Source organism: Symsagittifera roscoffensis, chromosome 1 (genome assembly GCF_963678635.1).
Source record: "Symsagittifera roscoffensis chromosome 1, txSymRosc1.1, whole genome shotgun sequence".
NCBI classification, from domain to species: Eukaryota; Metazoa; Xenacoelomorpha; order Acoela; family Convolutidae; genus Symsagittifera; species Symsagittifera roscoffensis.
The window spans coordinates 58,755,148-58,765,868 of NC_087062.1; positions in this window are offsets into that span (position 1 = coordinate 58,755,148).

Consider the following 10,721-nt stretch of genomic DNA (forward strand, 5'->3'; position numbering starts at 1 on the left):
ACAACGCAAACGGCAATGAGTATTTCTCTACAGATATCTCCAGGCTATAAATTTTCATTCTCTAACATGAAAATAAATTAATTGGAGTAATTAGTTTCATCTCTAAGCAATATAAATTTCTTGAGGTTGTATTACCACACTATTTATCCATAATAACGACTAATAAAAAGATACACGAGTCGTTCCTTTCCTCAAATTTGCAGTAATTTCAATTTTTTGAAAAATTAAAATTGATTGATAAAAAAAAACAAAAATTAGTTAGAAATAAAATTTAAATTAGTTTTTTTTTTAGTTTATTGAAGTTACCTGCTTCTCAAGGGTCCTATTCTTTTCACCTTTTTCATTTACCTAATCCTCCTCACCCTTGTTTCCTCATCTAAAATATAACCATACTTATTCAAAGTCTAATATCCTTTAAAATTTTAGTTTTGATTCATTTCCTTTGAACTCTAAACAATTTAATTAGCTAAAGCTTAAAGCTTAAATATTATCAAAGCCTATCCTTGTTTTGTATTAAGTTAAACTTCCCTTGAAGCAGATCATCAAGGCTATCCTTGGATCTTCAAACTTTAACTTAATCGTAAAATTAACTTCATTTAATTTAAAACTATTAATTATTTAGGCTTCCCTTGGATCACTCGGAACATTTTTTGATTTTGTTCGCCCAGCCTCCAAGAATAGATGTCTAACGACCTCAAACGTCGATTCATTTCCCAACCCTTATCAACGACCCAGGACTAATGGATTTTCTTGAGAAACTAATCATTTTAATTAGGATAAACAGTGAAGAACTTCATCTGAAGGTTACTCATCCTTCATTTGAGCCCCTACTCTTAGTTGACCCAAGCTAAGAGAATCATAAATTTAGTAAAATCTAAAATAGTACTTAACCATATATTTGTGTTCTAATTATACCTGAACCTTGTGGATTAATTTACTATTCTCCAACCCTCGATCACAAAATCACAACGCTAAGTAAAATTAAGTAAATTTTCGTAAAATAGATCTTAGCCATCGAGAGAGTAGAACGTTATTCTAACGAACTGATATACTTTCTCTCCAACCCGTCAACCTCGACAATCTATGCCCCAAGTTTGGTTAACCTCACAACATGCTCAAGAACTGACTGCTTAGGAAATAAAAATTCTATACCTGGATATTGCAACTATCATGTTAAACTTTCTGTCAGGAGATAATTTAGCAACAAACAAACAAAAATACTCCACAACTGTTTCATTCAAAACGAAAGATACGACTTTGTATTAACACCACATAGATAAAAAATATGATATTTTAGAACGAAAAACAAACAAGAAAAAAGGCAACACCAAAACAAATTATTAAACAAAGATTTTCCAAATTACAAAACTCAGTTTCGTAATCCGACATCACTACAACCCACAAACTTCAAGACCTAGAAAACTCAATGGACAAAAAAACCCCAAAAATTTAGCAAAAATATTTATCTGAATCAGAATCTACAACACCATCATCAATATAAGGTAAACGTAGAATAAAAAATTCAAACCTCTGTAATCCGGTACGACTATACAGTTGGATTCAGCCAATAAGACACATTGAAAGTTGCACAGTAACCGTGATACAAAACAGAGGTTCCATACGACGAAAATTTTGAAGATGATTCTTTTCTTCCTTTTGTCATTCACCCACAAAGCGATCCCGCTAGAGGACAAGTACAATTTTGCCACAATCTAATAGCAAGTTTGTTCGAAAAAGGAAATAGCCCAGGTAAACAAGAATTTCCTGAAATCAAAACAAAAAGACAAATACTTGATAACTATCTACCAGGTATTAGTAACGTCACCACAAATTACGGAATATTTATTATTAAAATGTTATTATCACAAACAAATCAAACACCAAACCGAATACAAACAGATGACATAGACTTAGAATTCTCAAAAATTTTTGCAGAACATTAAAAATATTCAACACCAAAAGTCACAAAGAGCAAACTCAATTTTTACAAATGATGTTTTCTTCATCATTTATAGTTACATTTCTATACTAAAATCAAACAAAGTATTAAATGTATCACCACCTCAAACATGCAATAATAAGAAACAGATCAACCTTTTCTCGCACGCAATTTTTAGACTCAATTTGTGAAACACTCACCGATAATGATCTATCATAAATGATAAAAATGATCTACAAAGAATCCTAGCATGATTCATAATAGACTAGTTTGTACATAATTTAGACTTAATCTCAACAGCAAGAAAAAGTTTCCGACCACAAACATCAGACGATGAAACTATATTAGCAGACCAAATTGACTATTTATGAGTATCTGAATGATCTCATCTATCATTTATTACTTGTCAATATACCTAATGATACTTCAAGAGCAGCAATCGCCACTATCTCCGTGCACAAAAATTATTTAAGAGTAACTCCACTCACCATTGATGCAACACTTGTAAATTAAAACACAATGTTAAATGATAGAACAAGTGATAATAGTTTAAACTCAACACTTATAAATACACTGGAAACTGGAACACTGGAAACCCATAAGGATACTAGAAATCTGCACAACAAAATATTCAAACCCCATCGCACTTTATAAACGAAAAAGTAGTTGAAATAATACTTACAACAACACAACAAAGTCTCTCTCCTATTCACCCAACATCACATAATAAAAATACCTCTTCCCACAAACGACGCTGCAATCAACAATCAAACCATCCGTTGTTCCAAAATTTTCTCATATGGATTATCGAACATATAGACTAAAAACTAAAACGCGACAACCGACCAAACAAAAACACAGTAGAACTAATTTTGCAAATCATTTTTATTATTTTTCCACTGACAACAACATTGGTAACCCAATAGCAAAACCTTTATGCACAACACGACATCGGTCACAAGAACATAACTACACTCAACAGATACTACAACCAGTGTACTGACAGACCGTACTGAAAAATATCCAGTTTTTCAACAAAACTTAAATCCAGCGAACAAACAATTCACAAGAAGTCAGCCACATAAATCTGAAGGTAAAAATTACTTCAATCAAAATAACAACAATACAAAAATCCCACGAAAAAATAATTGGAAAAATACTGATCAACCACATAATATTTATCAACCAGTTATTTTTGAACTCTACATGAACACTGAACAAACACAACAACCCCTCCCTCATCGACAAAAAACTGCACAATCAAATAATAATATAAAATCACAAAATTAAAAAATTAAAGTTACCAGACTAATCCAATGCGAAATGAAATCCCATTGCCATATTATTCACAAAACTTGAAATTATAAAAACCCAACTTACAAATTTTACACGAATACCAAAAACAGCAGAATCAGTCTAAATGACAATGAATCTATACCTTAGGGGTAGATCATGTATTACATCTAAGAAACCACCCATGGTGTTCACAGGAACATACCCTTAAAATTCAGTTGAAGACTATTTAAATGCAGTTACAGCAAATTTAATTTTAATTATAGTTCCAGAACCAATAAATCACCACTTCATCAGAATTGGATACATAGGCGCACAGTATTAATTCAAACCACTCTTGATGATGTAGGTCAAAAATGGTTTTCAGTCCTAGCTATAGACTTTAAATCTGATTGGAAACAATTTACACAGAAATTTTCAAAACTGTTTGACTCTGAAAAAAATAAACAAGACCAAAGAGTTTTAGGCAACGAAATTCGTAGACTTTCAAACGAAGCAATAAAATAACTCGCAGTAAGAATTGAAACCCTAGTACCAAAAGCATATTTTCTCAAGACACATGATTTTAAAAACACAAAAATTACCAAAATTTTGATGATGACTCTAACACAACAATTAGGCAAAATAGGCAATAAAAAAGAAAGCATCCCATCGTCAATCCAAAAACCTGATATAGATTTTAGAAAACTAGTAGATAAGCTAGAACAAGCTGAAGTCACAATGGAATTAGAGGAAACAGAAAAATTTGAAACTACAAAAGGTAAACAATGTTCAAGCAACAACTTCACAAATTAGCAATATACAAAACTCCGATAATGAATTGGAGGAATAAATCACTCAAATACTAAACATCTATGAAAAAAATCCAAATATCAAAGGCAAACCATCATTCAAAAAATGGTGCAATTATTGCCGCAGTTATGGACATAGCATTGCTGAATGAAAACAAAACAACAAGAAAAATTAAATAGACCACAAAATATAGAAAACTAAGCAAATCTTTTCATCAATTTGCAATACAACCTAATCCTAAAAAAAAACAGTCGACCAAAATGAAAAATATTGAAAAAAAATAAGTGGGACAAAACTTTCGTATGTCTTGATGAACGACACCTAGAGCTCAGCTAAAGCTGGCGGTTAGTGTTTGATATTTTTGACTATGCAATACTGATGCGGGATGAAATGCGAATTTCAAAAATTGTACTTCGACCGAAACCTTGGTTGTTGATCTGCTAATATAACAAAGAAGAGTGAAAATTTTAGAGATAATAATTTTTGCCCAAAGACATAACTTTTCTCTCACAAATAACTGCGTAGTCGCCGCTTCTGAAGGAATAAATTCTCGCAACCAGTTCTTTCAAACCAGAAAACAAAAAAAAATAAAAACATTGGTCAAATCCCCCCAGAGACTTTTATGAAGGCTGCAGATAAAGGGATAAGCCAAAAAGAGACCAGAGATTATGCAGGCACACAAAAGTGCAGGCGGTTTTTCTGTGGATACCCTTGTTTGAAAATCCGTAGAAGCGGGTTTTTGAGGGAAAAAACTAAATCGTTTGCAAAAAAAAAGATAAAAGTTTCCAAAGCGTCTCAAAAAAAGTAAAATAAGAAACCCAATTCCGTACATTTTTAGAATACTTGTTTTTATCAAACAACACTCGGGGTCAAGCTAAAATTGGAGATACTTGTTTGATAATTTTGATTTTGTTGTACTGGTGCGAGATGAAATACATTATTTCCAAAAATGGGTTTCGCCCCAAAATCTCTGTTGTTTCTCTAGTAAAATGAGTGAATACAATTTTCCCTGAGACATAAATTTTTTCATGATCACTTTAAGGCGTAGTTGTTTATGCAGAGAGGCTTTCAACAAACTTTTGCCTCGATTAAACTCGAAGATATCAGGCCGGCTGGATAGTTTTCGAAAAAAAGTCAAAGGTTTTCCAGAAACAGGCCAAAGATCATATTAATAACTTTTCTGAACTCACTAAATTTTTTGTCGGAACAGCAATTTGTCGATCTTTCCTTTCATTTGAATATTAAAATTAGCTTTTAGGAGGGTATTTTTTGAGAAAAATCAAAAAGTTTCGAAAAACGGTCAAAAAAACAAATTTTTGACTTTTTCGAGGGTCTAAACTTTTTTTGTCAAATTAATTTGGGCGTAGGAGCTTATGCAGCGGAGCTTCCCTTAGTACTTTATGTCCATTGAAATCAAAAACCCATGCGTAGTTTCAAAAAACGGTCAAAAAAGTTTTCGACTTTTTCGAGTATCATAAATTTTCGTGTCAAAATTTTTGGCCGGAGCAACTTATTCAAGAAAAGTTTCCAAAAATCCGTTTTTTCGGTTGAAATCAATATCTCAGGTTTTGTCGGGTCGTTTTTGAGAAAAAGTAAGAAAAATCATGAATATGGGTCAAAAACTCACCCCACTTTTTCGAAGGCTGTAGAAAAAGGGGTAACGTAAAAAGAGACTCAAGAATAAGGCAGGTACACATAGGACGGATGTTTCATTGGGACAATAGTTTTAGATGTCGGTAAAAATTTTTGAGCAAAAAAAACAAAATTTTTCAGAAAAGCGAAAATTTTTGCCAAAGCGTCCCAAAAAAATAAAAGAAATGAAATAAAAAAGCCGGTACCATACATTTTCATAATATCTGTTTTTTTATATATAAAAATTTTTTGGAAAACATGCAAAACGAAAAAATCAAAATTTAAGTCGGCAACTAAAAAAACTTACGACTCGGAAACAAGGCCGACAATCTTTGAGCAGACACCAGTTGAGCAGAAAAAAAACTGATTTATGTACAAAATTTTTTTTTAAAGAATTTGAAATCCCCCTGAATCTACACTGTATTAACTAGAACCCACCTGCAGGTGATTCAACTGCAAATCAGCTGCAATAAATTCAATTCATTTCGTAAAGCTAGTTTTTAACCCGAAAAAAAGTCTTCATTCCGATTTGATAACGCTTGCTAATCGCAGGCGTAATAATTATATAAAAACTTTGGAGTTAATTGTTTACCGATTACCAGTAGTATCTAAGACTAGTAGTTGGATTCAACTTTTCAATTAATTGAGCATGTAAATGTCTCAGCTGCACAAATGATAATGAGTCAGTTGATTTTGTCAATCAAGTTGTTAACCCAAAAATGTCTATATTCCGATTTGATAACGCTTGCTAATCGAAACGTTACACCGAGGATGCAACGACTATGATTGAATTTAAAGAAAACTGATCAAAAATTCAAAAAAAAACTTCAAAAAAAGGTTGAATTTATAAAAAAAGAAACGTTGAACTAAGCCGACAGAATTAAGCAGACAGATGATAGTCTAAAATGGACAAAATTTTCCAGTTTGCATAAAATTCCTCACTGGAATCGAACTCCCATGCTTTGTCGTTTCAAGCATGGGCAAATCAAAGCAGCAAGCAAGCAAAGAACTCGTGCTTGAACTGAAATTGAATTTATCTACAGAAACCATTTAATCGATTAAAAGAAACCAAAAAAATAAATATTGAAAACCAGAGTTGATAAAGTTACTAAGTAGAGAACAACTTTCAACTCTATTGGAAAAGTTTTAAAACTGAAGAAAAGTTTATGCTTCGGAAAAAATTTGAGGAAAAAAAACGTGTCTGTTAGCATATCCGCTCTTGAAAAAAATTGGAAAGTGAGCCAACAAAAACGAGGATGAAAAAAAGGAAAACGATAAGAGATTTGAATTCAAACATAATTTTTTTCCAGTTGATTTGAAAACTTATTTACTAACGTATAACCGTTTAGTAGTTAGAATTGAAATCTCAGGAATTGAGCATGACAGAACGTGAAAAACTGGACGAATTTTCAATTTCTTACAATTAATCTAAGAAAAGTTGTTCATGGGGAAAAGTTGAATTCCCGATTACAAGACCCTTGTTCTCGCAAGCTTGAAGAAATTTTCGTTAAAAAAACACTAGTTCTGTTACAAAAACTGATAACAGGAAAATTTTCTGCTCCAATTGACAACGCTTACTAATTGCAAATGTAGCAAAAAGGAATGCGGATAATTTTTCTTAATCTAATTCATTAATTTTCAGAAAAACTCTTTTGTCAATCCCGCATTTTTGCAGAAAAAACAAGAGCTGCTAACTTTAAAATATCGATTGTTTGAAAGTTTTTGATAACTTACTTTTTCATGTGTTCAAAAACGAAAATCTTCAATTAGTTAACCAAAATATTAACATTGAACTAAAAAACCGAAGGCGAAACAGAGAAAAACAAATAAAACAAATGAATAGTGTGTATGTCACATCGCTGCCTAAGTACAAAAACCTTCCATATAATACACTAAAATTTGAGAATTTATCTTTTGGAAAATCTTTCCAAAATAGGAAAGTCAAAAATAGCTTTTAGTTATACAAACATATTTCTTATTTAAAAAAATTTGTAACTCTACAACGGCTATAAAACAATTATTAAATTACTCTGCCTCAATTTGATTATTGAGGAGCATCGGGTTGACTCTTCAAAAGTCAAGCTTGATTTGTTTTCAAAAGTATAAATATTTTTGAGAAGAATGGTATGAGGAGGTACTAAAAATGCACATTTCATAAATTCTACCTAAATTTAGTCGCCCGACGTATGAACAAAAATCTTCAGTATAGTTTTATTATATGATTTCTTCCAATTTTCAACATTTTTAAACAAGGTTCATGGTATTGTGTATGAAGAGCTTCTGAAACTAGTTTAAAACTCGTAATTCAGATTGAATATCCAAAAACTTCAGAGAAAAATGTTTCGCGGAAAAAAAACACATGTTAGCAAATTCTTCATCAAGTGTGTATCAATAACGCACAAACAAATTGAAAAGCAGAAAACTTTTCCACAATTGCAAAAAAAACACACTTCAGAAGTTATTTTAAAATTCAATTTGTTTCAGAGATGGGAGAAAAAGAGTCTATAGAGAATTTTTTTCAACAAAACACTTTTTTTAAACAAAATCTAAGTTTTCTATCGCAAAGCGTTATCTGTTTTTCATTTAGCAAATGAATCTGAAGTAAACCGAAAAAGAAACATTAGTTAAATCGCTAAAACAATTTTAATTTTTGAAGTGACTTTTCAAGCCCATTTCAGTAAAAATGAAAAATAAAATTAGGTTGACTCAAATAAGTGAAAAACATTTTCATTCATTGCAATTCAAACTCTAGTTATGGGGCAGAAGTGCAATTTTGATAGCTTTTCCTATCGCAAGAAAAACTTTTCTATTTGTTTTTAACATATCTATTATGCTGCTTCGCCTGCTGTTGAAACAAAGATTTTAACTTATCAGCCAGGAAATTCTGACCAAACTGTCAGAATTGTATTTTATTATCCTGAAAATTGATAATCTGATTCTTGAAAAAAAAATTTGAGAACGTTAGTTTTTGATGAAAAGTTCTTTTAAAGCAGTTTAAAACAATTCTTTTTCAAAACTGTCGTCTTTCGATTCTGCTTGATGACGAAAAAGAAATTTGAATTATTACTCTCAATCCCTCATCTAAGTTCTGTTGGATATTAAAAACTCTTTTTCTAGCCTAGTATATAATTTCTATAGTATAGTTGTCAAGAAGCAAGTTTTTACTTCGCGAACATAAAACCGGGGCACTAAACATTTTGAAACTAAAAAAAAACACAAACTCACCCTCGAAATAAGACAAGCCTTGAAAACATAATTTTCGAGCAACGAGAATAGAGACCCAAGCCACGAGCTTGTTAGACAAATGCTTACTAACTATATCAAGGCCACTCCGCTAATATCACAATCATGATTACTAAGAACCAAAATCAACTAATGCACTTTTTTCAAAGGAATTTAGCTCCTGTTCTGTTTATCAGCCTGTCTCAGTTTTATTTGCAATTTATTTCAGCGCGAAGTTTGGATTTATTGTTCGCGCTCAAATAACTTTCGCTAAATCCTGAGCAGGCGCCAGTTTTCAGATTTCCTTCAGGGGGTAGAATTTCATCACTTTTTTTTCAAGTCTGGCCCAATTGATTTGGGCTTTGCAAAAGACCAAAAGAAATCCGCTAGAAGTTTCAGCGTCATACATAGGGGAGTTTTTTGAATAAAAAGGGCATGTACTGTTTTTGAAAACTCATTGGATGTTGGAAAAAAAAACATCGCGATTTTCGGAGCACGCAGTCTTCACAATTGGAGTTATGTATGCGCCGAAGAAGCATTCAAAAAATGTTTTGACGGTCGGCCAAAGGTGGATGATAGAAATGAAATAATACCAAAAGAGGGTTCCTTTGTGCGGGCAGGGACCAAAAACCTTAAGAGGCCTTAAATTCGCAACTTCTGAGCATCATTGTGTTCTTTTTTAAAAGGGTATCAGAAAAGTACTGTACACAGAGCTTCGCATCACTTGCTATTGAACCTAAGTGTAGAAATGCAGGCTAGCGAAAAAAAAAGAAGGAAATGAATCTTTTTAAAATAAGTTATTTTTGAAGTTAAAGTAAAGTGAACATAACCAACATACAGTTGTATAAGAATCTATGAAGGCTAATTATTTGAAAAACAGCTTGCTTTTTGAAAAACATTTCAATTTTTGACAAAAATAAAGATAACTTATAACCTCTTTGAATTCCTTGGACAAATCACGATTTAAATTTTTTAATCAAATTTGTGAAAAGTGAATCAATTAGTTAAGTTTTATTCCGCTGAAAATCTGAAACTTAAACTCCACATTCGAAACTAGAAGTTGATCACTTGCTGTTGGAAGTAGGAGTTTGCTTTTCTTTAGCATAGGAAATGCAGTGAATCTCAAAAGAAATTTGAAGTCAAAACTCAAAAAATTGAAATTTGAGACCTTTTTCTGAACAAAATTCATCATGACCTATATAAGAGTCTCCACTAAATTCATCGACTCAAAATTTTTAAAAGTTTTAAGCGAATAAGTTTCAAAACTAAATTATGTATCACAAACCATTTAGCCCTTTAAATTGACCAAAAAATTGACTAGTCTAATAAAAGGTTCAAAAATGATTTAAAAAAAAGGTAAATACACGATGCCAACGGCAATAAATTTACAAATTGCATGAGTAAATCAACAACTTTTAACTACAACTGAACTTGCTTCCAGCACAGGAAAACTCCGTGACGAGGCAACTAAGCTGACAAAGCACAAGGAGTAAAACGAAAGTCAAACAATTAAACTTTTCCAAAAAAAAATGAAATTCAAGCATATTTCAAACATAAGGGTCGTTAAAGAATTCAAATCCCAAGCCTTTGAGTGCAATAACGGCCGCTTTACTTCTAAATCAACTAATTAAAAAACATATTTTACCACGAAAACTGTTCCCCTACTAAAGTCGAACCTACGCCATTGACCACCTACAGCTTTGGACTATTTTCCACTTTCCCCCAACCGGTGCATTTCAGTATTGAAAACAAATTTTACGCTGTCATGATATGAAATTTTGCATGGTGAATACAGTTGGTCTTCATATCTTACATCGTAACATCACGCACTCAGCCATAATAA